The 13,869-nt window shown below is 35.2% G+C and overlaps 1 protein-coding gene across 3 annotated transcripts in view; it reads right to left on the reverse strand.

The window, feature by feature from the left end:
* LOC134792082 (fasciclin-1) overlaps nt 1-13,869 on the reverse strand; it is an 80,860-nt gene that overhangs the window by 22,441 nt on the left and 44,550 nt on the right. The gene's annotated exons all lie outside the window — the stretch shown is intronic.

Raw genomic sequence — 13,869 nt, forward strand, 5'->3', positions numbered from 1 at the left:
TTAAATATTTATTTAATTCTGTTTTTAGTGCCTATTTGTTATAGCGACAACAGGAATAAATGATCTGTGAAAAATTCAACTGCCTACGTGATAGCTATCACGGTTCATGAGATACAGCCTGGTGACAGACAGATGGACAGATAGACAGACAGACGGAGAGAGGAGTCTTAGTAATAGGGTCCCGTTTTTACCCTTCGGTTACGGAACCATAAAAAGAAGAAAATCGGACTCTGAGTCGAGAGCTCTGATTGATGGCAGTCGTTTTCGTAAACAGTTACGATAATAATTTCATAATCAAATTTAGTAATATTTATTTTTAGTGAAATCATTTGATATGAATCCATCTGGAGGGCAATTCGAATTTTATAATCTTGTTATTTATAATATTCAATCAGAATTGTCACTGTTGCCAGCTGACAGAACAGATCATATCCGTTCGTTTCACAACAAGAATAAAGTTTCTGGAAGATTCTGAATATCTAGGTCTCCTGTTCTTGAGCTACTATGACTATGACACATACATAAAGAAGGGGCAGAGAGACAAAATATTTAACTTGTAACCTTCCCTCCTTTGCATCAGGGTGATTCAAACCTGCAAGGAGCATGGCACGTCAAAAGATAACGCACTAGGGATAAACCGTATAATGTGCCTAAATTATTGGTTATACTGTTTGGTATTAACATTCTTCGTATTATATCCGAAATATTCACGAGCATGAATAATTTCCATACACACTGACAACATTCTAGAGCTTCCGCACGACACTGCACATATTAAATTCGTATCCAATAGTTAAGACTTAACTAACTAAGATGTTAACGTTTCATAAATGTATGATAGAAAATAACAGCATAACGATATTTGCAAGCACATACGAGCAGGTGTTCAAACAACAACCCTGAACAAATACTACCTTCTCCCATTAAGAGTTAACGCTCGGGTATCAATTCTCGAAATACCTAAATAAAACACGTTTTTTAAAATATGACTCTAGAGCATTTAATAACAAATAATTATACATACTTTAAAAACAGTTAAAAGCAATAAACAAGTAATTTTATACGGATATTTCCTATTCATACGTTAAACCTTGAGAGTTAAACTATATCCTATCTATTAGTTCTTACAATTATATTGCTCCAGTTAGCTAACTAACTAAAACAAAACTAATGAAACTATAAATTGAATTGGCGATTCAATTTATAAATAATACCTATAATAAAACGTTATTTTGAATGAGGCAAAATAATAGGAATAGTTAGTGTTATGAAACAACTAATAGCAAATAATTTTCAGTTGTAATCTCTGAATATTTCATGCCGCTGAATGCATTTAGGTCAGAGCACAATATGCTTAATTATCTAGAAATGTAATAGTTATCAGGAGGAGTATTCAAATTTCTAAAATATAATAGAAATACGAATTCCTATACTTTTTACCGAGAGATTAACTGTACCAAAATAAAGATAGTGTTAATAAAATTAAAGCCTTAAAAAGTAAAATCTATAGAAACTTAAGTATTTAGAAATTAGTAGCCAACTTCAGTAACGAAATTTTATTTTTCCTCAATATTAAAAGGCGAAGTATCCCGCAGAGATTTTCTTATCCGCGTAGTTATTAAAATCCATTCCCTAACGATTAAATCAGACGCAAACAGGGTGCTCACTCTCTACAAGTAATGGCTTATGGGTCGCCCGGCCGGATTTAAGGTGGGCAAAACTCGAAATGGCTAATAGAAATTGCGTCCATAGCGCTAGTAGCGCTGCTCAACAATGAAGTCCCTTGAGAACAAACTTTTGCCGCCATGTCCAATAATAACTACGTAGAGTTGGACCCTCTTGCCATTAGTTAAGATCTATAATGTAAATACATAAGTAAACTATTGAATGCTGTTACACGACCATCGACCATGTTGCTAATAGGTGATATATTTTCTAATACGAAGGTGAAACTAATAGTAGTTTGTGTTACAAGGGATCAAAATGATATATTTCTGTCAAGGGCGTACATTGAATCCTGAATGAAGCGATGGATTTCTATCAAACGTAGTGAGGGATTCTAAAGTAGAATCCTGAGCGTAATGAGGGATTCAAGTGTTAAGCCCACGACGAAATCATTTTGATACCGTGTGACACATACTGCTTTTCACATCAACTATGAGGAAAATAAAAAAATCTTAGTGTTGACACAATCTAATGCTTAAACAGATTATTTGAGCTAAAAAAATAGTGTGCTAGAACAGAAAAGTGTTACTTTGATCCCTCCTAGCAGGGAAGAAAAGTGCCACTTTGATCCCTCCTAGCAGGAAAGAAAAAGCCCCTTTTCGAATTGGTGACGTGAAAAAGACTTTGTAACATCAGGTAGGTACCGATTAGTTTTGGGCGGAAATTGATCCTCCTTTTTGTTATAATTTATTTTATTAAGAAGATAATTGGTTTGCTGTATGTAACCTTTCACTTTATTTTTCAAGTAAGAAACCTTACTTGATTTTGCACAAAATGTATAAAATATAACCTGCCTAATAGGTACAGTGAGCATCAAATAAATATCTAGTGACATTGGTCAATTATGTATATCGTAACACCGTACGTAAAGTATCATAGAAATAAGAATGTAATATAAATATCTCGATATATTTGGCCATTTTACCCGTCACTATCCATTTGATACTGACTAACCTAAAGATATACTAATTTGGGATATGATACGAATGAATTGACAAATGAGTTATATGTCAAACTTTAGGGAGGCGTTTACAAATGGCACCTATTTGTAAACAGAAACACGCGCAATTTGGCAACATTTACCGTGATTAACGAAGGCTCTGTGACGAGTGGTGGTTAAATCGCACGGCGCTAACAGCGCCGCGCCGCTATAATCTACCTGCTACCATAGAGTAAGTAATATAAGTAAAGAAAGAATTAAACTCCATACATCAGTTTTCTTACCAAAACGCGCGTTATTTCGTAGTTGTCATCTAGCGTCAAGTAGCGGAATTTATCAGTCCTGCTAGTTGTTTGATGTCGCGGCGAACGAAAACTTTAATGCTGAAAAATTTTCAGGTAATATTATAACCGGATTAACTGGAAGTCTATTTTCAACTCCTTGTGCTAATAATATAATATTCATTTTTCGTCAGTAGCGACACTTGTGACCTCTGGTATCAAATAGCGGTACTGATATTCCCACTACTTGATGTTAGATGTCGACTACAAAATAACTCGCGTTTAGATAAGAAAACTGATGTATGGAGTTACCACTCTTTCTTCACTTATATTACTCTATGCTGCTATGCAAACGTAACTATAACAATTTGAATTACAAATTCGTATTGGTTTCTATTTACATTATATCCTATCACTATCACTAGGTATTTAGCTCTAATAGTTTAAGTTAATCTACATGCTATTTAGTTAAACCCAGAGGCTTGGGGTTTAGGCCTCAAGTTGACCAAATGCGGGTCGCAAACTACAGACTAAGTACACAACCGCATTTTACATGGATTAGTAAGGAATTTTGGTCTTCGTCTTTTATTCATAAGACCGGCTTTATGATACCTAATATATGATAAATAATACCTATAACCCTTCGCATGTCAAATTTCCGCACTGCCGTGTCATGACTAGTTGATGTAACTATTAGTGGTAACAAGGTTAAATGACATTTACTCGTATTTGGTCATATTATACCCTCCATAAAGGAAGCAAGTGAAAATATCTCTTACATTCTGAGAAAATGCATATGCCAAAAGAGCGTAAATCACATTTTCCATGTCATTGTCATGACTATTTGCTGTATCTTCAGTTACCAGAGATACGGCTCGATTCGGAAAATGAATTAGATTTCTACTAGACTTCAACAAGTTACGATACGGATAATTTAAAGATATTGTAAGATAGACATGTCAAATTCGACGTTTCCGCGATTCTGGAGGTCCTCTTGAATGATTTCGACAAGTTATGACTTAATATCCAAGTCACATCAAGTCTATATCTAATGTAGATCTAGTTGATCTCTAAATCGTCTCAAGATCTTGTGATTATCTCGAAATCCAAATAGGCCTGTTAGTCATCACAACACGCAAGGAAATTAAATACGTCAGTGTGATGTACCTTTTTGTTAAATGAGTAGTTGTAAATGTACATTCTCATGTGCGCAAGGCATTCTGCCTTTCTTGGGGCGATTAAATCAGTTAGGGCGAGGATAGATCTAAAAAAATTTGGGTGACACTGACTTATTTCATAATAAGATTGCATACTTACTCATTTTCTGACTGTCTACTAATACAGAAATGTATCACTTTCTGCACACTTCATAGATAAAAAATGACCCACTTTCATAGTCTCGCTATTGTCTTGTATAAAACTATTAAAGGAAAAGTATAGGTATGAAGAAAAAATTATGTGAAAAAGTGGGGTCCCTTTGTTTCCCATAAAGTTTTAAGTCATAATGTAGTGTTTGTCATAATATCGTTAGTCATAAAACTGAAACCGTTAACTTCTCAGGATTTTCGAAAGGTTATTCTGTAGATAGGTTAGGTTAGGTTTATTTTATGGCAATCCTGAAAATCTACGCGTTTCTGAGAAAAACCAATTATGACTAACGAAAATTCGGACAATCAATACATTATGACTTAAAGCTATTTGGGAAACAATAGAGACCTAGCTTATAAAATGCAATATATTCATAAAGTGCAGAATATAGGTAGAAACATTTAATAAGAAACCCGGCATCGCATCCCTTACGCACGGAAATGCAGCTTAAGGAGCTTAGTAATGAAGAGGCTGATATCTAAGAAAAACGTAAATAGGATTTCTAATATTAAACAAAACTTGTACGTGTAACGTCGTTACGTTATAAATAAATACATTGTTTGTACTGCTCCAGCGCATATGATGCACTAAACCTTAGCAATATCTCTTCTTCTTCTCAGCATATTTGCGTTCACGGCTGAACATAATTATGCCTCTTTTATGGATTTCTGCAACAGATATGGCCGGCCCATTCCCACTTCAGTTGCGCAATTCTTTTGGCGATGTCGGTAACTTTCGTGCGTTGGCGAATGTCCTCTTTTCGAATTCTGTATCGCAGGGGATCCCGAGCATCATCGCGCCCTCCGTAGCAATAGGTATCTATTTCCATCAAAGTATTTAGTACCGAAATAGTACCTATAGTATAGCAGCAGCGAAAGTGTTTTTGGTTGTTCTCCCTAACTGGAATCCCGGATAAACCGAATGGAAGTTTTCGTTATCTAAACCCAAACATTCCCTTCAAAAGGCAGTGAATTCAAAGAGATTCTGGTAGCAGTGCGGTAGCACTTTCTGTTTTGTGACTTAAGATTCAGCCCGTAGGTATATGTATATACATATAACTAGAAGGAATCTTAATAGTAGATATATAAGCACTATGTTTGGCTGATTGTAGAAAATACTCATACGATAAGACTTAAGGATAGTGCACAAATATTTATTCATGATTAATTTTATTGTATTATGAATGCAATGCTATGGTCGCAAAAAACTTTTTGCTAGCAGTAGTATAGGTAATCAATCCAATAAAACATTTACGTGTCGGATATATAAGTGCGACTTTTTTAAGAAGATATGCGTCTGAAATAATAATTTGTTGGACCAGATTTTACAATAATTCACCAGAAAAAAACTATTATGATATTACACCTCTTAGTAGTTAGTTCAAGGCATTCAAGCAATAATTACTTTATGGTTCAAGTTATGTTATTTCAATGTCATCGATAGTAAGTAAGTACTGACACGTTGATTTAATATAACTGTTGAAATAGGGTGTTCATTTAGTCACCTGCAATCTGCAATAATTTACAGCCAAATGTATGAAACAGAAAATTTTTTTTCGCGATTTCGGGATTGATCCCATAGTAAGTAAAAGTGGCTCAGTATGACCTATATATTCACTCCGTAAATTATTGCAGGTGACTAAATAAACACCCTGCATATAAGACAGCAGATACAAGCCAGAGCGCTATGGTCAGTTTTTTTTTTGAATTCATGTTTAACTTTAGCCTGTAAAAAGGCAGAGTAATGCCCGCGCAGGTGCACGAACGGATTACGGCCGCGCGACTAAGCCCCCGAGACACATATTTAACCACAATACTCATACTCACTCAATTAAAGCCTTCATTAATAATGATTACAAGCGCTACGATTGGGTACATCCATTGCATAAATTTAATTAACTGTTTGTTTTGACTACAGTCATGACTAATCTGTGATTTTGTTAGCAATGTTATCAATGTGCTGAATGTAATACTTAAAGGCGAACATCCTTATTCATAACCGCGCTACAAACTTCAATTAGCTAATAGTCGTTTGTCTTTATCAGTAAGAAAGGGTGTTATATTTGTAAGAAAGCGATAAAACATAATTTAACTAGATCAGGCCCGTAAAGTTTTATGCATAAGAGGGTAAAATTTGTCCAACAACCGTGACACTGGAAGAAGAGCTAAATCCTATACTCTGTATCTTTAGGTATTTAAATAAAAGTAAACAAAAACTACCCGCAAATGGCTCTTAAGCCAGTTGAGGGTAGATGAAAACATTACATGATCAAATAATGTAGGTTAAAGTCAAGTCGTTCACTGACTGATCCAGGCGGTTTTGTATTTGGTTGGTTAACCAATAAATGTTATAACTACCTACCTACACATTTTTGTTTACTTTTATTTAAATACCTAAAGATAATAGACTATTAATAAAAAGGCGGTAAACAGTGTCAAGAAAAATAAATATATTTAAATTGCGTTACAGCCCTTTTGCATGTAAATGTCAGTTGCTATACTAAATCAGTCAAGGAAGTATGATTATTTTTTGGGCGTCAGAAAATGTGGCAGCGAACAGGGCAGCAAAATGAAAATATTTTAGTCAGCAGGGATGTGAGCTGGTTCACTTGATTGATTGGTACGTCTAGCAGACAAACCATACAGATAAGAGAGACTTCAGTACTGAAAGCCGAATTATTTTATATGGGTATTTATACCGACCAAATGAGTAGGTAAGTATAGGTAACTTATACGAAAATAACTTGATCAAGCTGTTTGTCAGTCTGTCTATTTCGTTCTCACGGTTAACCTACTAAAAAAAACAAATCTAGAAAGATTAAGAGTGGACATACAGGCCTATTCGGATTTCGAGATAATCACAAGATCTTGAGACGATTTAGAGATCAACTAGATCTACATTAGATATCGACTAGATGTGACTTGGATATCTAAGTCATAACTTGTCGAAATCGTTCAAGAGGCCCTCCAAAATCGCGGAAACGTCAAATTTGACATATCTATCTTACAAATATCTTTAAATTATCCGTATCGTAACTTGTTGAAGTCTAGTAGAAATCTAATTCATTTTCCGAATCGAGCCGTATGTCTAATGTAAAGTTACACTATAGAGAGAAGACATGAGAACGTAGAACATTTTACCAATAAAGAGAATTTGTGACTTGGTTTTTCCTTTATCACAGAAAAAAATAGTCTCGACAAAAAAGGATGGGAAAAGGTTGTAACTATTACGTTAACGCGCGCTATTTAGGGTCCTAGCTAAATTGTTTGTTCAATACGTACGCTATAGACTTTCCAATTTAGCAAGAACCCTAAATTGCATAACAATCCCGTGTGGTGACTGTACTAGTATATCTGCATCCATCTTAATAATTATTCTTATTCAACATTCCTGCGACTGTTTCAGAACAACGAGCTTCGGGGGCGTTCTCACGCGGGACGGTCCTTGCAAATAGAATTACTTAAGTATGCAAGGCGTGCGGAGACCGGCGGGACACGTTAACGGAGACAGGTCGTACCTTGCCACGACTCCTTACTAAGTAGACTACATCACAATGAATTGTCTTTATCGTAGCTTACCTTTTTTAACAACGTATCTTTTTCGTAGACAATAGGCTAGATGACTAATTTTCATTTATGGTATCAATTGATCAGGTTTGTTTTTAGGGACCCACTGCATTAAAGCAATACAAAAGTCAGAAATGATAGTCAAAGTCCGACAGTTGTACTTCACTCGCGAAACGCCCCTAACAAAATGATAAGTGAACGTGACGTCAAGGTCACTGAGAGTCCATCTTGAAGTATGAACAAAACAAGAAAATTGCGTTTTTGTTGGTGAAATATTGCGTTTATGTATATGTCACCGTAAAATTGTAAACACTCGTCAGTTTATAATCTCGCTAGTTAAATTATAAACTGACGGTAGGGAGATTACAATCTAACCTAACCTAACCTACGTTAGATTATAAACTAACGGGTTCACAATCTTACGGTGTCATATATACATAGTTGCTATATAATCTTTTTTTGGATAAAATGTGAGGAATAGAATGGTATCCTTTCTTATTTCGTTTTTGGAAGTTAAAAAAAAACTTACATTTTGAAACTTTCAGGTGCTGTATTTTTGTATTATTTCCATTTATAGTTTTAATATCCACAATATTGTGATAAATTGCTCATTTGCTATCTATTTTACTAGATTTTGTTATAAAATTCAACATGATTGTGTCATCATCCCTATTAACAATTTTTGCTCTATTACGCGCAAGCCAGTTTTAAGAGAAATTGAACAGATTTTTGTTATTATGATTGCTTTTCGAGCGACCTGAGTTTCAATTTCCGGTAGAATTCGTTTCGGTTTTTATATGTCGGTACATTATACGAACTTTGCCTAGGTCAGTTGTATGGTTGGTAATGCTCAGTTTAGGTCTAATATAAGAACGTAATAAGTATTAATTAATTCCTATAGATTGAGGTTAATTTTTTCAACCATGCTTAATTTACACAGATTTAAACTGTCACGATTTTTACACATAATTAATTACGAAAACGGGACTTAATCGCATATAAGTAAGTTTTAATATTGCCTTCGTTCGACGTTTCGAAGACGGCGTTGTCCCCGTTGTCTCGGAGAATACTGTCACTTTTTCTTTAGTACATTACGATCATATTTTATAATATATTTATGGAGATAAGATCGTAAGATCGTTTAGAACCTCTACATGCTTCAGTATTTTTAAAGAACAATACAAGGAGTACACTGCGCTAGACCATTATCCTAGTCCCTCGGCTATCCTTGAAAGTCAACACGAGATAGTACTAGTTTGAGTTATAGAGCCGTTTAGCATGAGATATTATGCCCATTACACACAACATCAATATTTACTATCACGGCGCGGTGGTGTTGACAGATCCACTGACAAAGTACTCAGCGTTGAGCACCTAACCAATGAGTTGTGAACAATATTGGCGGGTAACATAACCTGTAATGATTTCCCCACGATTTTCCATCCTGTCTCTTTAAAGATTGCTTATATTATTCTCCATTCTGAAAAACTTACGATTTTTTAAATTAAGTACTATAATCATTTGAGAATTAGAATTACCAATTGTGATGTATGGTAATATAATTGGGTGAATCAACTATTTTTTAGTGTTATTATTTCCTGTTAGCCAGGCGACAATAGCAGCACAGTTTGTTAGGAGGATTCTTGTTATATGTTATTACTAGTGACCCGCCCCGGCTTCGATCGGGTTACACGAAACCTTAACAAATTATGCACCTTAACCTTCCTCAAGAATCACTCTATTGACAGGTGAAAACCGCATGAAAAACCGTTCAGTAGTTTTTGAGTTTATCCCGAACAAACATACAAATACGTAAACAGACAGACGCGGCGGGGGACTTTGTTTTATAAGTTGTGTGTGTGTGTGTTTACAAGTGATGAAGTCCCGTTTAAGTAGGTAATTAACAAGGTGTAAAAATCGTGAAAGTTTAAATGAATATTTTACAATGTATTGTTTTCTGTGTGCTGTGGCCATTCAAGGTAATGTATAGTAGTCGGAAAGACATCAATCCCGACGGTGCGGTTAAACAGAAAACTTTTATAGTTCAACTTAAGCGGACTGTCTCTTTGTATTCATGCATTTAAGTCTACAGAATACAAGTGAGTCTTAAAAGTTCATAAATATTGTTGAGTCATCAGCATCGAATTCTAAATAAAGGTAAATATGACTGATCCACGTTTTTAATCTGTAAGGTCAATGCGGCCAATTCCGTCATACGGAAAATTCCGTCAACAAGCGTTTTTTTCTAACAGCACACAATTGGTAATTTCCTCGATAAAGCCACGATTGCTTTTAGTTTCAGCAAATGCAAAGTATTTAAATTTATCACGCGATTGAAAACGTTGTCATAAATTTTGATTTTAAAGGGAAGGAAATTACCTACGCGTCAAGCTTTCCTTAAGCGATGTTGATGATTAAAAATTTAAAACCCAGTTTAACACAATCTACTCAATTATTAATAATAACCTAAAACGAAAAAGCTCAACGGAAAGCTTAAAGGCTCCGTCACACAGGCGCGTTTAGCGGGCGGCGCGTGAGCGGGGCGCCCCGTTTTTCCATATAAAACGCCCACGCTTCGCCCGGAAAACGCGCCTGTGTGACGGAACCTTAAGGTCGTTATAACGTGTGACTTAACTTTTGCTATAAAATTGTTTTATTAGCAGTTTATTAGAGATAAAAAATATTTAAAAGATTTTCTGTTTCCTTTTTATCACAACTGTGATAAATAAGCATTTAATCAGCTGGCAGGCGGTCATCGTAGCATAAGAACGGTTTCAAATATGCGTTACCTAATCAACTTACATTGTGACTTTTCATGGTTTCAAAGCGTGGAGTATGCATCTACTCTACTCCACGCTTTGTGATAGTGCCCTTGTTTTCTTATTTAATATAAGTTTATTATATCTTTCCTTAGAAATCTCTGTAACAGGTTGCCTGGCGCCATGGCGGTGTTTCAATAAGCAGCCGCAGCTGGGGCACTGCCCATGGGGTGGGTGAACTGCTTATACTTTCACTGGGACTATTAACCTTTTGTGCTTTTGTTTGCCTGCCAAATGTTTACGGCGCCTTGCGGAAAGGCAATCATAATCTGTAGGAAGGTTGCTGCAATATATAATATACTGGTTACAGGCACCTGCAATAATATGTTACTCTTCGAAGGCAGCAAAAAAAAAATGTGACACGCTCTTATGGCTCTACAAATAAGATCGTGTCAGATATTTTTGCGGCCTTCGTTGTTGTAACATATTATTGCAGGTGCCTATACCAATGTGGATAAAATGTGTATATCCCAAGAATATAAAATGGAGTAGAGATTATTTATGACATCACACATTTGTACCGCCCGCCACATTCACGGGCACTTGTTAATCTTGTTATATTATTTATGTTAATTTGTGTCTAACGATTGAATTGTCATAGATAATAGATACGTCAAGAATAATTTAGAACTAAAACAAGTGAAAGAAACATTTACCGTCACTAAGATTACGAAGACTATGTATTTAATACATAGTCTTAGTTGAAGAGAAGTCATAGAATTTTCTAAGAAGTTATTAGTAATCAAAAAAAGCTTATTATTATTATAGGTAAACGGTCGTTAAGTATGCGGGAAACAGTTCAAAGGTAATTACAGCTAGAATTGGTAATAACCAATTTAACAAGTAGTTAAAGTTAATAAGTCATAGTGTCAACTTATAGTGGTCAATCTCTATTTGTGTAGGGTTCCTCCCGCATGACATGAGGGTCTGACACTTCTGTTATTAAACGCCGTTATTATGATGTAACGTTTTCGGATGTCATCAAACGTGTTTAACAGTAGGTAGTCAAGTTAGTTAAACATAGGCATATTATTAATGTAGCAGACACCTAAAAATCATCAAGTTTTATTTAGTTAAGTATAAATTTGTGTTTTGAAATATGTTACGTATAAATAAAATAGTAAATACTAAATATAAGCGCTTTTGGGGGGAACCAATGTACGAGTAGTTTTGTACAACTAAATAAAAATACGACTATCTACCCTAAATCAAAATGCGACAATACAGAAAAGCCAATGCTTTTCGCATTTTGATTGCTCATCTGACATACAACGTCTCATTGTAATATTGTAATAGTAGATAGCCTTCAGCAAAATCAGCCCCTGCTTGAATATGAATAGGTCGGGCTCTTTCCAAGTAAGATAGCTAGAAGTAAACAATGCATTGTCTACCCGCCAGCGGAGATTGCGAACGGCGATAGTTTTCCTCCTAGAACAAAAAGTTGCCCACAACAATCAATCCTCCGGTACTTACGACATTGTCTTATACGTACACACGTAGGTACATACATGAGTAAAACATGGGCAGCCCTTCTAATTAGGGAGCGCAATAGCGCCGCAGCCTGTCCTGCATGCGATTACACGAGGAAACCACAAATGGTATGGGATTTGAAACAATAGCTCCTGCAATAATACACCGCCTCTGGCAACGACAGTTTTAGGCATAGTGGAATTGGATCGTTTTCCGCGTGAATATAAAATGGACAGAGCAAGAGCAGCGATTTACAAATTGAATTAAATATATTTAAGCTTTTTTAAAGTAAGCCTATCCTTCAACATGCAACTAATCTTTTATGGTCACATCAACTAGTTCACTCTAATATGTTTAGCAATATGCATGTGATACTTCTGGAGCGCCTAAGGGCTACAGTATCCGCTTCCGATAGAATTGATTCCATCCAATCGAGTGAGCTTGTTTGCCACCATCGTCATATTTAAAAACAACATGGAGAGATAGGTATGATAGGTATCCAAATTGAATTTCAATTGAATAACTTTCGCTGTATGAATTTACCATAAAGCTTAATTAGTTATTAATTTCACTATAGTCATAACCATTAATCAGATGCGACAATAGGAAATTAATTTAATGTCGATAAAATTCGTAGAATAGAGTGCACTAAGTGGTTTATAATTTCTATGTTGTATCATTATACATCATTCATTATTCGTACCATTGTACGAGCAAGAAACACGGATATCAATAACAGATTGAGATCAGATTTTAAAAGTTCAAATAGGCTTCCTCCAACATACGCGGACACATAGGTAAAGGACTTATTATTACGGAATAGGATTTGAGTCGCTTGTAATTATCATGATTGAGTAAGTACTTACTACGCATATTACTCCCGAAATGAAAAAACAGGAAACATTAAAAATATAGCATGGAAATAGAACTCGGTTTAACTTAGTTTTGGGAAAAATATAGGTATACTATTAAATAAAATAGTTTTAATGGAAAATGTCGAGCTTAATCGAACGTTGAGCGAGCGCGCTTAAAGTTGGCTTAGTGAAAATTCTGAACTTGTTTAGACCATTGGAAAGCTCCTAAACTCCGAGTTTTATAAAACATAGAGTAGTAAATAAGTTCACAAGAGCCTAATCCCTTAACTTCCTTTTACATTTAACCAACAGAAAATCTAATAATAAACCACCTCCCTTTGAAGTAACCTTATTGACTTGTCCGAGGGTGAGCCGGCTCTAAACCGAGCTGCCGTGGGCCTCGCGAATAATGTTTTTATAACAGGTTGAGGGACACTCGTAAATCACCATAAAATTGTAAGAGCGTACTTTTGTAAAACGAGTTTGTCAAATTTATAGCAATCTCAAACCCTAAAAAGTACTTACACAGATTTATCCCAAAATACACGGCAGGAGAATTTTCTTTTGAGTATCAGTAAGTTTTTTTTTATCTAGGGACTTGTAGGTACTTTAACGGTGTAGCAGATGGCAATGGAACAACGATGCGGGTTCCAGATTTTCTTGTAAGTTTATTAATGATTCTTTAAGGTTATGGTGGATCGTTATGCTCCACTGTCTATGCATTTTTTTTTCTTAATAAAATGTTGAAAGTTTGCTTGAATCTGTGTTTACATAATGTTAATTAAAATGATATAATAACAAATTTAAAACCTTAGCATTTTAAATTGAGATTATCTGTGGTGAGTG

This window comes from Cydia splendana, chromosome 7 (genome assembly GCF_910591565.1).
Source record: "Cydia splendana chromosome 7, ilCydSple1.2, whole genome shotgun sequence".
NCBI classification, from domain to species: Eukaryota; Metazoa; Arthropoda; class Insecta; order Lepidoptera; family Tortricidae; genus Cydia; species Cydia splendana.